Source organism: Struthio camelus, chromosome 2, assembly GCF_040807025.1.
Source record: "Struthio camelus isolate bStrCam1 chromosome 2, bStrCam1.hap1, whole genome shotgun sequence".
Classification (NCBI taxonomy): Eukaryota; Metazoa; Chordata; class Aves; order Struthioniformes; family Struthionidae; genus Struthio; species Struthio camelus.
In genome coordinates this window covers 3,136,700-3,151,497 of record NC_090943.1, presented here as the reverse complement: position 1 = coordinate 3,151,497, position 14,798 = coordinate 3,136,700, and positions in this window count along the sequence as shown.

Sequence of the window (14,798 nt, the reverse complement as noted above, 5' to 3'; positions counted from 1 at the left end):
CACCTTAGCTATGTAAATATCATTCGTTCCTCTAAACCAAAGGTTTAGTCTGAGATGCCCTAGCAAACTCATCTGGCTCCATCTGTCATTGCAGAAGGATTTAAATCTCCCATGGACCCTGAGCAGTATCTGCCAGCCCTGTGTGTATTCTCAGACACCCTCAGGCCTCTTATATAGCATGAGATGCTCATGTTTGGGCAATTAGATTATGTTACTGTAATAATCTAGGCTCTAGGTTTCTCTCCCCTGTACAGGAAGAGAAACTGGCATCTCCTGAGGCTGATATATTTAGATCTAAATGTTTTAGACAAGGCTCATGTTTTAGACAAGGCCTTTCTCTGTGACAGAAAAAGCCTAGACACTTTAATTAGAAACTTAAAGTTGGATTCAGGAGCCAAAATCTCAGGTATAGAGCACCATTTGAAGCACCTTTGGGTATCTATAACATCTGCACAGGGCTTGCAGACATGACACAGGACCCACGAGAGTCCTGCTCTCTTGAGGAGCAGCTAGAGGCCAGGCTGGATGTGCCAAGGCATCTTACAGTCTTCTTAGTTTAGGAATTTATCGAAGTTACACCTCTCAAAAGGAGGAATTCTGTTGCCTAAATATAGTCTGTTGTCTAGTGCCATTTGCAATGTCGCAGGGTATCCCATCTGGCTTCCATCTGCCTCCCCAGAAGGGCATGGTTCTCCAACAAGTCCTGGTCAGACCAGCAAGAGCTCCTTGCGTCATGAGGTCTGAATTTGTTGTAGGAGTTTCCAAAGCTGTCCGGCTTACTATCACTAGTGTGTTCCAGCCTTGCATTGTTTGCTAAGTCCCAAGAGACTCTCTAGCATTAACCTCCCCCAGACATTAGCTCTTAAACTTACACGCTTAAGTAATTTCTCTGTCAGGCCCAACATCATTCTGTGCCACTTCAAATGCTTAACAGTATCCCACGGCAGTGACAAAACTTCACGTGATGATGGGACACAATGACTTTTGCCCCTAAGGCCACTGAGACCTCTGTCCCCTAAGCCAATTAGAGTTTTTTACTCCACGTAAAACAAGAGACCATGGGAGAGATCGTTGCATTGATCGTGAGAGCCAATACGTATGATAGAGCTCAATATTTGAGCAGTTTGAGAGGATGCGTCTGGAGGAAGGGACAGTCGCTGGCACAGGCTACTAGATCATGTCAGGAGAGTGTGGTACGCTCGAAGACATACAGAGCTCCATGATATTCTAAGCACTTGACTCCAGATCTCCAAGGCATTGCATTAGGATCAGTGAACCCTTGTTATAGCTAATGTCAGCACGCTGACTGATGTCTGAGCCTTTCTGAGACAGTCATATTAGAATTTCGACCTTCTGACAGAGATTTTCATTACATTTGCTGATTTTTAATAACTTTATTTGCATTTTTGATCTGCTCTGATACCAGCATGTACTCTTTCGAGTCTTAAGTGGATGTCTTTGATACTGTAGGACATTTCATGGGCAGGATTCATTTCACAGAATAAGACACCCAAAATGAGTAGTGACCATGTGGGCAAAATGCCTAACTGACCAAACTCAGGTGCCTTCCTTAAGCTAAAAGAAATCACTTTCTAGTTTCAGCTGACTGTATTGACTAACAACCGTTGACTGTAATAGGAGTCTAGACATGAAGTACACACAGAGGCATCCACACAGGTATGTGGGGATGGCATGGTATTCAGCTGCTTAAACACGGACATCAAGAATCATTTAAGATGCCCTTGAGTATCTTGCCTCCAGGTGCTTCTGCAAAAGGGCATGAGTCTCCTGCAGGTCTTTCATCATAACTCAAAGTCCTGTGCAGATCTCTTTGACTCTCTCAGGCCTTTCCAATAGCACTAGATAACTCTGCGTGAGCAGCCGAACCGAGCCTTAGGTCTCCACTGTGTACTCTGGGATCTGGAAGCCTCTCTCCCATCCAGACAACCAAATGTAGATGTCTAAATACGCAAGCTTAATCCTCCAGAACGGTAAATATAAGGAATTAGCACACATCTGAGGAGGTGGTGCAATGTGCATCCAACCCCACAGCTGAGATCTGACCCACAATCAGCAAGGAGCGCAAGCAGCTCGTCCACCAGGGTGTGTTCCTTAGCTGTGCCAGAGAAAACTGAACTAAATTTGTCTCCAGTGGAAGTCATGCTTCTCGTAGTTTCTCAGGTGTCAGCACTGCAGACTAAGCTTTGCAGAGCTATAAATCAAGTCAATTTGTATGAGGAAAGAGAGAGCAGATGGATGGAAAAGAGTCCCTTCCTTCCTTTCCCTGATCTGTTCCTCCTTCCCTACCTGCCAAACAGTGGTTTCTCTCTCTGTTTAGTAGGTTTCATATTTCACATGGTTTATTTTCATTCGCTTTGCTTTCTACTTTTCATTTGCTTCACCAGCATCTTTGCAACCCTTGGGAGCTGGAGTACACTAACCCTGAGCTGGAAGGGATGCAGAACATAGTAACTATACGCAGTTTTTGTGAAAATCCAAAATTAGGGTGTGCAGTTCCACTGACAGCTCCTGTGTTCCTTTGCTAAGCTGTGTCTCCCAGACCTGCAGATGTTACACCAGTGATTTCACACAAAGGAAACTCTCTTCTCAGAGAGCTACGTGCCTCAGCAGCTGAGGGACCATCCATACTAGGTACTGGGCAAACATAGAGGACAACTGTTTCCCTGGAGGAGATATAATGTAAAGGACATGGACACTGAAAGTGTAAAAGATGAGGATGTCTGCATATGTGAGAAATGTGAAGAAGGAAACCAGCCTAGTGATTACAAGCTAATATAGCCCCTAAATCTCAATGGAGATGTGATGAAAATGTGTTTTGGCTGGCCTGGCTAATCTTGGGCTGCAATGAACATTTAAATTCTAGACTTTCTCATTAGGTCCTTTTAAAAATATCCAGATCACTCAAAATACAGTTAAAAATGCAATTATGGACAAAGCCCTACATGACTAGAGTATCCCCCATGCACCTGCGATACACTCACAAACAGTCACAGGTATGATCATGATAGACAGTTATGGGATTAGATAGATATAGATATGGAATTCATGGAAATGGCTCCGCAGCACACCTTTTTCAGGCTAATCTATGCTCTGGTGCAGCAAGGGAGAGGTTCCTTTGGGGTCCTGCAGGGAGAGAGATGCTGTCGAGCTCTGCAGTGGCCAGGAGAGGATTTGCGTGGGGGAGATGCCACTTCCTTGCCCTGACTGAAGGACCTTCTTATAGATCACCTATGTCCTTCTTTGCCTATATGACTCAACAGAGCAAACGAGACAGGACACGGCATTGTCCCATTCGTTAGAGGAGGAGAAAGATGAGATAGCTGAGGATACACGCAAAAATACACAAGGAAAAGAAAGCCAGCACTGAGCAAGACCATAATTTCACCTTTTCCAACCCTTTGTTCACTACTACTGCTTTACCAACTGCTGCGCTCTGGATTTACATGACTGTCCAGCAGCAGCAGTCGAGTCCAGGGTCTGTCCTACCTGGGCCTAGCAGGTTAACACTGCTGAAATCCTAGAAAATCTTTTGTCCCAAGAAAATTTGAGGAAGGCACCCTGCTGAAATACATGTTTCCAACCAATAGCTGCTTCTCTCCATGCTAGACCTGAGGTTTCCCCTTAGGAGAGATCTCCTAATGAGCATGTTGTTGCCCCCCAGCCCAGAGCAGGTTACGGGATGCCTCCCTGGGACTCAGTAACGGAGCAGAAGGAAGAAAGGAGCCTTAGACTAGTCAATGCTGTTGAATTTTCCAGGCCCCTGTTTTAAACGCTGGTAAAGGGTCTAATTCATTTCCTTGTTATATAACCTTGTTGATTGATTTAATGATGACGAGTAATAATAATAAAAGATTTATGTCCTTAGACATTATACATGAGTGTTGCTTTTGATAATGCTCGTGGGGCTTTCCCAGTCCTCCTTCCAGTAATGTTTATATATACATACATACATACATACATACATACATACATACATATATATATATATATATATATATATATATATATATTTCCTCATTGAATTACTTGCACAAGTACAAATACCTGTGAGCACACACACACACTTTCCTGTGCTGTAAGGGAGAAGATGCCAACTACACTTAGCAGCAGGGAATGCTCCATTTCTTCCCTAATCAGACCTGTATTCCGAGAAACAGACCGGCTTACAGCCTTGAGACCGTCAATCACACAAAAATAGTAATGACAAAAATAAATACCAAAAGTGTCATGCCTCTCTTCTTTAATTTCTTAATAATTCAGAAAGAAGGTGAGAAAAAAGTGAATCAAAGACATAGCCTATTCTCTTTCAGGAGAAATGATGCATTTTGATCACAAATAAGGTGTTTAGATTTGAATACTTCTACATATATCTTAAAAAAATGACTATGACAAAATTAAAACTGATTTTGAAATTAACCCCCACTCCCTGAATAGTTTCATTTAAAAATGTCAAGATAACCTGATTTCCTCCCCACTTCCTTTTTTCTTTAGGAGACATTAATGAGTAGTTTGGTGAAGCGATATGAATTCATGAACTCTTTTGCTGTTACCAAATACATGGATTTTTTTTACTGAGAAGAACTCTACCAAAAAAAGTCACCCTGCTACACTGATGACTATGTGACAGAGAGCAACGGGTGCTCATTCTTCTGATTTCAATTTACATGAGTGTGAAGCATCTGCGGGAAAAATGTCGACCAGTTGTGAAAGCTTTACCAAAAGTCTGCAGAATTGCTCCTCCTAGAAACTTCTTTCATTTTTTTCTTGGCATTCACTGAATTGGTAATGGATATATTTAAGACCGGAAGGATCTATTCAGGAAGAAAGTGAACGATCTGTTCTCTGTTTCCACGGTAGTGAGGATAAAAAGTCATGAAATTAAACTAAAGTAAGGAAGATACAGGTTGAACACTTGAGGTAAATACTCCAACCAACCAACGAAAGAAAAAAAATCCCCCCTCATTCCACCACCCTTCAGAAAAAAAGAGAAAGAGAAACCCTCTAAGAAGGGTGAAGTTCTGGACCTGATTTCCTAAAGAAAGGGTTGAATCTCCATCACAGATTTTTAAGAAAAGGTTAGAAAGCATGACATTTTAGTCCTTCAGGCCAGTTCTACAGTTCCAAGACTAGAGCTCAGTTTATTGTTTATAGCAGGTTGAAGAACGTCAAATTTCACGGGGATCTGCTCCAACCCTTGCACAAAAAACTCTTTTATTTTTATTTTTTCCCCAAAGTAGCTTTGGTGTAAAATTACCAATTTCATAAACACATTCTATTTTCTATAGTATGTTGTTTCCGTGTAGATGTTTCATGAAATATTTTTTACTGAGATTTGTTTGTTAAGCAAGGTCTCATTTTGCAACTCAACATAATTTCGGGAAGTACTGACGTCAAGAAATTGATTTTTAAAATCAACATGCAATTTCATATGAAAGTCGCACAGAAAATAAAGGAAAAATATTTATGTTAAAAGTGCAGTTAAAGCCAGTAACCAGTATTGCGGCTTCACTCTGAGATTTCTGAAATGGAAGAAATTTCTTTATTTCATGAGAGTAGGATTCCTTATTTTTAAGTACTTTCCTGCAAACAGTCAGAAGGAACCAATGAATGTTGGTTCTCTCCTAACAAGTGAATTTCCTCCCTTGTCATCCCAAGAAACAACAAAAAAAATCTTGTTCGGCTACTGGCAATAATCAGAGAGAAGTGACAGGAAAAACAATGCATAAACTCATTTCTGTCTTCAAGTTACCAGGGCTTTTAGCATACGTTGTAGTGACTTATGAATCCAACGGTCTATAAAAGGATTTATATTGTTAGAGATGGTAAATTATAGACATTGAGGTCAATAAATCTTGCACATGAATGGCATGTGTAAGTCAGTCCTTAGAAGAAACACAGGGTTAGCTGGTTGTAAAACTCTGCGGCTGCCGTTTCCTGAGCAGCTGAAATGATCTAACGATTTATTGCCACCCAAAGCAGGAGGTCCTTCCCTGTCCAGGTCCTCCCCTGGGCTGTCTCCAGTGCTCATGGAACGCTTTTGTGGAACAATTTAGTACACTAATCCAACAGAAAATATCTCTGTCACCTCTTTTTTACTGATAAATTTTATATGGGATTAGTGAGCTGCATCGGTTCATGGAAGAGAGTAGGGTGTGCAGTGATGGTGAAGGGGACATTTCTCTTTCTCTTTCGGCAGCTGCAAGCTTTCATATGTTCACTCTTGAAACGCAAGCCTGCAGGATCATAGCAAAAGCCTGAAAGTGCAATAAGAAAGGCAAGTGCAACCAGCTGAGAGCACCCTCTTTCCTTATCCCCAAAGCACACAACATAGTAACAGACACTTTATATGTTCAGCATTTTCCTCCTTTTTCTCCTACCAGTTTGTGGCAGAGCCAATACAATAAGACCACACTTTTTGAAGGCCAGCTTGAGTGCTTCACATTTGTCCATATCATTTACATAACTTAAGACAAAGGAAAATGCAACTCCTCCCCTATCCTTTTTTCTCCCTCCAAACAGAAATATCATTCCCAGATGCTTTAGTCTTTCTCCAAAGGGATAACCTAAAAGACAGCCCCTTTCGGGTAATTTTTGTGATGCTCCATTGGATGATGCTCTGATGGGAAATGACAACTCCAGATCAGCTTTCCTTCTGTGATGAGAAAAGTGATAGGAGAGATTTAGCAATTAACCAAACAGACTCAACAAATAGCAGCAGCACCAGGATACAGATTCACACCTGAAAGCACAGTTTGATTTTGCACACGTCTTTTAGAACTCAGAAGGAAAAAAATATTCAGAGAATACATTGTGCTGGGGCAGACAAGGTTTTACTCTAAACTGAGTGAGCAGGTTGGGTAGTGGTGTACAGCGTCCTATGACACATGCTGCTGAGCAGGCCAACGTCTGGAAGAGGTGCAGGAGACGACCTTCTCTCTCAGCTCCCCATGCACAAAGAAATGTATGTCAACATGTATGGAGGTACATTTCACAGGAAATCTGGCCCTCATGCTCACTTAGGTCTAAGGGCTCTTCTGCTATATAGTTTGATGGCTGCCGCACTAAACCTACTGCAGAAAGCAACATAAAAATCCTGTACCTCAGCCTTGAAGATGTAATGTTTGCATGGGATGAATGCTCCTGAGAGAGCAAAGTTCTCAAGTGAGACAAGGAAAAAGATGCTGAATGTTTTCTCCCTAAACGCAGACAGCTTATTCTTGTGCTGTAGCTGGCTAGGACCTTCCCATGTCCTCATTATTGCTCTTGGCGGGCAGGTCAGGTTTCCACAGGACAGTGGAAATGAACTGTCAGAGCAAAAGGGCATCTGAGCGCGTGCATGTGTGTCTGCAGCTATCATCTCCTGAAAGGACATCCGTGACCCACTGGGAAGGCAGAGGAGAGAAGGAGGAATCAGGAATTTGCTCTGGCCATGGATAACGGGCCTGATTGATGCCTTGTGGGGAAAGAGTCTGTGATTGCCTTGGAAGAGACAGCAGTCGCTGTGCAGGGAAGAGAGGCAATGATGTCACTGTTAGATCTGAATCTCCAGGAAGGAAAATAAGTTGAATCTGTTATTTCTCTAAGTCAAGCTTCTCCTTCCTTTGCTTTCTTATTCCTTTTTCTTCTCCCTTCCTCCCTTACCCTATGGCCCGTTAGCTGTTTCTCCCTCTTGCACTTGTGGAGGCTGAGATTACTTTCTGCTCGAGTGGGCAAGAGTTTGAAAGAGATGCGATACAATCCTTCTTCTTGTCCCACTGCAGGAGGAAAGGGATAGATTCCCAACAGCCAGGTTCTGATATCGACTGAGATCTTTTTACATCAGTCATAGTATCATGTGCAGAACAGCACGGGGACGAGGGGCTGGCACCCAGGTCTCCTTTATCATGGTCTACAAAATCCGGCTCCTTTCCCCTTGCTCTCTTTCTGGTTCTGTGAGCCCTGGATCCCTGTCTGTGCAATGCCTCAGCATAGGTCAATTTGTTGTCCTTCTGCAAGAGAAGCGGAGCATGGGCTGATCCTAGACTAGTCTGATGGTTAAGAAACCAGGAAACATGGCACTAAGGTGCCTAAATTAGGAGGACAGACAATTTAGGTTCATATCAATGGAGGTAGAAATGAATCAACCTATCAAATATCTGATTTTGTCCCCTGGAGGTGTATATTGAATAAAGAACACCAAGGAGTAGTCCTGCTGCCAGTTAAGGGTTAAATTGGATCAAATGGACAGAGCTGATCTAGTGGCTCATGGTTCCCAAAACAGGTGACCCTGCTGCCCTGCTTTGGTATCCCCTTATCACTCCTACCAGCTTTCAGGCTATTTCTCTTCTGCTGACCTGGGCCCTCATCAGATTCCTCCCTGAGATTATTAGTTCAGCAGAAAATTGACTCAGAGGGAGGGGAGGAAAAAGGTGAAACGGAGAAGGGGATGGGTCTGCCTTCTGGGCTTTAGGGCTGCTTGTTCATGCTTCCCTTCCCCATGGCCGTTCAGGGTGAGCAGGGGTTTGAAGTCAGGATCTCACTTCCTAGAGGTGGGCTATGCTATTTCGGTGTTATCCTAGAAAAAGCGGTAGGTACCTATGGAGCTCCACCATGCCATATATAGGTGCCTTCACACATGAAGGGGGATATAAAGCCCCTCAACTCTTTTTAAGTCCCAGCTCTAGGGGGGGACGCAGCAGGAGAGGGAAGTCCTTGCTCTTGTTTGTTTTCCTGGAAGTGTGAAAACCTTGTGAGCTTCCCTGATCACAGCTAGGCCTGGTCTAAAGGCCTTGGGGTGCTGTGCTGCCAGTGGAGGCAAACTCCACTGGAAGTCCCAAAGGATGTTCCACTTAATTCTTCCACTGTTCTTAAGGGATGAATAGTCCTCCAGAGGTGCTGATTTTTCTCCAAGAAATCCCAGAGGAAGCTGAAGCCGACTGAAGCTGAGTTTGCGGACCCTCAGAGCTTATCTACTTTCTTTTTGCACAGTTACGTCAGAAATCAGCTTTGCTTGTAATAAGGCAAAGCAGACATACAACTTTTAGACATCCCATTCTGGATAGAGTCCAGTGATAACTGCCAGCTATACACACTCTGGTGAAAAGATCATGGAAGGGATGTTGTTTCGCTGCATCACGTAGGAGAAAAGCAAATCGGCCTGCTGCACTGGGTCTGTACGCAGGCTGTAATAGCAATTTAATGAATTTATACCCAGCTCTCCGCTTTCAAGCAGCATGGCCTTCCCTGCTTCCATCAGGGGATCCTCAAAGCCATCACCTGTCTTACGCAGCTTGTTGTGAACTGTTCTGTTGAATGCAGAAGTAACTACCTCTAGAAACCACGTCAAGAGCCAGCGTCCTCAGGAAATGTGAGTGTCTCAGCAAACTCTGATCTTTGCATATATGCTGCTGTACCTTGCTGGATAATTCCAGTGCTGCTTCCAAAAGCATGTCTCCCTCTGGAAACAATTAGCAGTCACTCTTCCTCCAAAAAAAAAAAAAAAAAGGATTCCTTGTGCTTTACCATGAAACACAGAGAGAAAATATTTCCTGTCATTATAACAGCTGATCACACTACTCCAGAGCCTTCAGCAAAGCAAGGCCACCACGATTTACTTTCCTCAATGGGCAATTGCTAGAGGTTTCAGCTGGGCTGCACTCCCCTTCAGATGGAAACTGATGTCAACCGTGAGTCCAGCTTCTAGCGAAAACGATTATTTTTTAAAGGGGGTAACTGATGGGTTGTTCATTCCAGCAGTGAATGGGAAAGGATGGGGTTAGCTTGTGAGGGTGAGAGGGAGAGATTTTATGTAACTCCTTGGGAAGACTTTTTCCCAGAGGTCAAAAAAAATCTCACTGTGGCATCTGCTCCTGTCTGGTCTTTGCCTGTGCTATACAGCATTTGAGATGCCTGAAGGCAGAAATATTTTAGTTTAGCTAGGCAAGGCCTATAGGGTCATAATCTTCTAATAATCTATTAAATCAATGAGACAGAAGAAAACAGACAAGCTTACAGGCAGGCAAGCCCTTCTTCGGTCTGAAGCAGAAGCAATAAACTTCAAGCTAAGTACATGTTGATAATGATTGCTCTGAGTGTAACTTAATTATGTTAACCAGTTGCGGAAAGGATATACGAGGAGCAGGAGGATATGTTAGCAAGGAAAAGGTGACGAGGTCATAAGCCCCTTTGGGATGGAGAAGCAATGATATGGACAACTATCCCTTGTGAAACAGTGAAAGTTTAAAAAGGGGTCAAATGTGAGGAAAATGGTGCTGTGTTATAAAATCAGCACGTAGAATCTATGATTTTTAGCATGCAGAGGAGTTTATGAATTATACCAGGCTCACCTCTGAACTTATCTGTAGATCTTTTTTAAGGACTGCGACAGAGCTAGAGGAAATGCTTGATCAAAAAGGTTGTCCCCAATAATTAAAGTGTTTCTGACTGTCCCTACTTTCTGCAGGAGCAGAACACTTTCCATTGCCTCATGGGTCACAGAGAATCTCTGGTTTGTACAGCTAGTGTCTCACTCCCGTCTCTAAGGTCTAAGAAAGCTGCTTTCTCCTCTTGGCACTGTCCTAAGAACGTGTCTAAGTCACTTCAGTCATCTTTGACTCACCACCAGTGGAAAAATGAGATACAAAATGATTAATCTCCTTCCTAGGAGCATCCGGATGATATATGGAAAGGCAAAAGCATGTATGGTTAAGGTAGAAGCGTGGCATGAAAGAAGTCATGATTCTGTTCTCAGCTCTGCTGCTAGTATGGCTGGTGAGCCTGGGATGTGTCCCTCCATCCTATGCCTGCCTGTGATGTAAGCTCTTCTGGGTAGCATCTGCACTGGAAACGAACTGCTGTTGAGTTTCCTGAGCACCACAGCAATACGAAGCCATTTTACAAAATACTCTGACATCCTGGGGTGGGAAAGGTTTTCAAGCAGTTGAGCAACAGAGGAGAATGAAACCTAGTCCTGCAGATGCGTTTTTAAGAGGTTGCACTCAGAGCATAAGAAAACTCAGTGCAAGAGCCTGCTAATGCAGCTCTTGGCTTCGGAGAACGTATTCCACTGACGAAGCTGAGCGCAGAGTGGGAGAGTCTCTCTTGAGTGGGACCAGAGCCAAACAGGGGTTAGTCTGCATATTCGTGGTGATCCAGACTATCCTGTTTTACTTAGCGTTGCCACTGGCCTCTCGCTTCATGGGAGCCAGTTTCTCTACCTTGGTTGCAAAGGCAGTCTGTGGCAATTAGTTCAGACTCGGAGAAGTTTTATTTAGCTAAATTTGGGCAGATGAAGCTGGTAGGAATTTAGGCTGATGAAGAGATCTCTTTGCTCTTTTTTCCCTCATATACATGTGCTACTTTCTGTCAGTGGAAGGAGGGAGTGTTTGATGTGATGTTTCGCTCACAGAAGATTCCTTGCCCTCCATGTCATGCTTGGTTCCTTATATGTCACAATAATCACCTGTTGCATATCTGCTTCTTTTCATGATGTTGTCAACTAACCACCCCATAGGAGTGCTTGAAGTTATCCTCACACTGTCCCTGATGGACACACTCCTGTGCAGGGGAGAGCAAGGAAGAGGAATTCAATTCTAAAGTGACAATCACTTTTTCATGGGCTTCCTTTCAAGAGAGTGTTATGAGGAAGTGGAAAGGGACTATGCTATGTCCAGCCCCCACGGAAGAGCCAGTACCACAGATCATATATATGATATCACATATGTTGGACATCTGCAGTACAGTCATGAATGGCTGGTGTGGTCATCCTAGGCCCTGATTATAAAAATGGGCACTTTCAAAGATTTCTATGAAGATGACGGAAATCCTGCCCTAGACTCCATAGATGATATGGATTAGCTTTCCACTGATGATAAAAACAGCCTTGGCCAACTTGCTTGGTGCAGAGCTCTAAGTTATCTCTATCCTGCAGAGGTTTAAAATCAGGTGAGGAGACCAATCCGTTACCAGGACAGGCTAGTAGCATCTTTCCAGTTCACAGAGCAAAGAGGAAACGGAGGAGAAAAGCTGAATCTTGAAGAAGTGTCCCTGTCACAGCACCTTCTAGAGCTCCTCTTGTGGTGATGCAACTTGCACGTTATCCAGGATTGTCCCCTAATTGTTCAGTCCAGTTATGTTATTCTAAGGCAGAACTCTTCGTTTCTGAAGCAGCTTAGCTGAGCTGTCGTTCTTGGAGAGAAGTTGTGTAGACATGTGCAAATCAAGGTGAAACCCATGTGGAACATGCCAGGATACAGAGCAATTAATTCCTATCACTTTCTCAGATTAAAAACTTGCTATAGGTTCAACTGTCCTGAAAAGAAAAAAAAAAAAGAAAAAAAAGATGAAAATGCAGCATTCCACATTAGCAAAACCTACTTCTCCAGCTAAATATAAAAAGATAGTCCCCCAGAGCAATTTGCAGATCTTATGACCTAAGAGTCCATCAGGGCTACATTTTTCAAAGCTCTGTGCATAAGTTTAGCGCTGCTGTAAAAAGAACTGATGATTCTCAAAATGCAATTGCAGCAGCATTATTTTTCTCTTGCTATGCTGTGGGTGTTTCAGATACTTAGAACTGAAGGAAGAATGTGTTTTCCGCCTTCAGAGGGATTCATTATGACCTGTTCCTCCACTGTGCTTTGGCCCCTTTCAGCCTATGTGAAATTAATCCCAATTCAAGCAGCCACTTTCATCCATTGCAAGTATGTGCTGTATCACACATTTCTAACAGTCTGGGGGCCATTGTTTTGATCACAAAAAAACCCTTCATTTTGTTTCTTTTGCTCAAACCAGATCAAAGCACTGGAGTCCAAACATTCCTGCAGATGATTTCGAAGAAACTGAATCTTTAAGGGGAATGACCCAAGCCTGCGTTGCTTCAGGCCAGGTGGGACAGTAGCTATGGATATGGCACCAGGATCTGGGTGGGAAAGGGTCACTGCTCTTCTGTTTAGGTTTTAGACGAGTAGCAAAGCATGATGCTTCGCAGCCCATAAACACTGGACTATGATGCGTCTCCATTCCCTATCAAGTTACTTGAATAGAATTAGATAATGCTGTTCTTATTCACAGCAAGAGATGGTGCAAGAAGACGCGACAGGGGTAACTTTAAAGGACCTCACCAAGCTAGTTAGCTGGACGGTTCTGTGAAATGTGTGGTGGGTCACTGGAATCATGGGGAAGGGTCCATGCTTTCTCATGTGGAAAACGCAGCTTCTTAAAGTAGAAGGAGAAATGAACAGTAATGCCTTTGTTAGCTTTAGTCCCCACATGAAACTGTGATTTACATTACAAAAGAAAAAAAAGTGTTCTGAAAAGTCATATATATGTCTGTGGAAGTGCCAGGATTCACCAGATGATCTTAAAGGATTAATAATGCCAGGATTTACACAAGCAGCGTAAGGATGCTGCAGATTGCTGTTTCTGCCAGCACTAAGCACATACTGTTATTCTGCCAGCACTAAGCACATACTGGGCCTTGTGACGATGAACAGACACATAGATGTTTGTCGCGTAGGTGTACCATCCACACTGTAGCTGCATCCAGTGTCAGGCCCCGAGTGCACTCATAAGCCTTAACGATCCTGACCAGGTTCACCTGGGACCTCCACCCACACCCTCTGCCTATGGCCCAGGAGCTCTATTTAAGCTCAGCCTGGAGATTTCACTCCCTGCCTCAGCTATGCTGGGGGAAGTGTTGGTCTCCAGCTCAGCTATAGCTGCCTGCCTGGCCATAGGCCCTGATGAACCCAACCCTTGGATGGGTTCCTTGGCTTCACCTTGTCCTTGCCTGGCAATTACTGGACCTGATCCTATTCCTGACCTGTGAACTGACTCCCTGGCTTGACTTTGACCCTGCTTCATCACTGTCTTATGATCTGTACTCTTGTGTGGATCTGGCCACCATCTGTGGGTTCATCTTGCTCCCTCACTCAAGTACTGTGGGACTGGACCTGGCCAACAAGGACACTGCCCTGTTGGCCATGCTATCCTCTTCAGCTCCTGTCCCTTCAGCTGGCCCTTGCTGTTCTCAGATGTCCCCTTCCCACATAACTGTAGACAATCTTGAAAAAGAAGGATCCACCTGTTCTGTTTAGTCCAGCACAGCAGTCTCTGGAGCCCTGTGGGGGTGGGGGACATTTTCACTGCTTACTTTAGGAATCTGAGTTTCCTATATCGGGAGACCAGGCTCTCCCCACATTTATTAAAAAACAGAGGGCCTTTGCTGAGGGCAAGTTCTAAGCATCCAAACTGAGTTACAACCTTAGGCGCTCTGAGCTGTACTCTGCAGATATCCACGTGTCTCCACTGACTCTGCAGAGAAATTGAGGACTATATCTGTCGCAGTAAATTAAATCTGACAGTGACCATCCTCTAACATTGAAGTCACCAGGTTCAGACTTTATTGTATTAATTAATTAATGTATTTATTTTTAATAACGGGCAACTGCATCCAGGCAACCTGTGGAGAATGGCACATGAAGCACATTAACTCATGAATTATAAGGCAGATAATCAAGCTTGAGCACCTGGGCCCGTGCCCTATCCCTCTTCAGTGTCGTAGTAGGGGTGTAACCAAGGTCTCCTTTACAGCGCTAAAGTGGAACGGACACAGGTATTCTTATACTCAGTTTTTGAAGTTAGCTTTTTGGATGAACTCATCTAAAGAGTCAGATATGGGAATGGAAAATGGATTATTGTGTGTATATATAAATACATGCATGTATGTGTTTTCTGAAAGATGTATGTGTGTTGGGAAGGCAAAAGGAAAAAAGAGGTTTTGTGGTGTGTTAAACCTT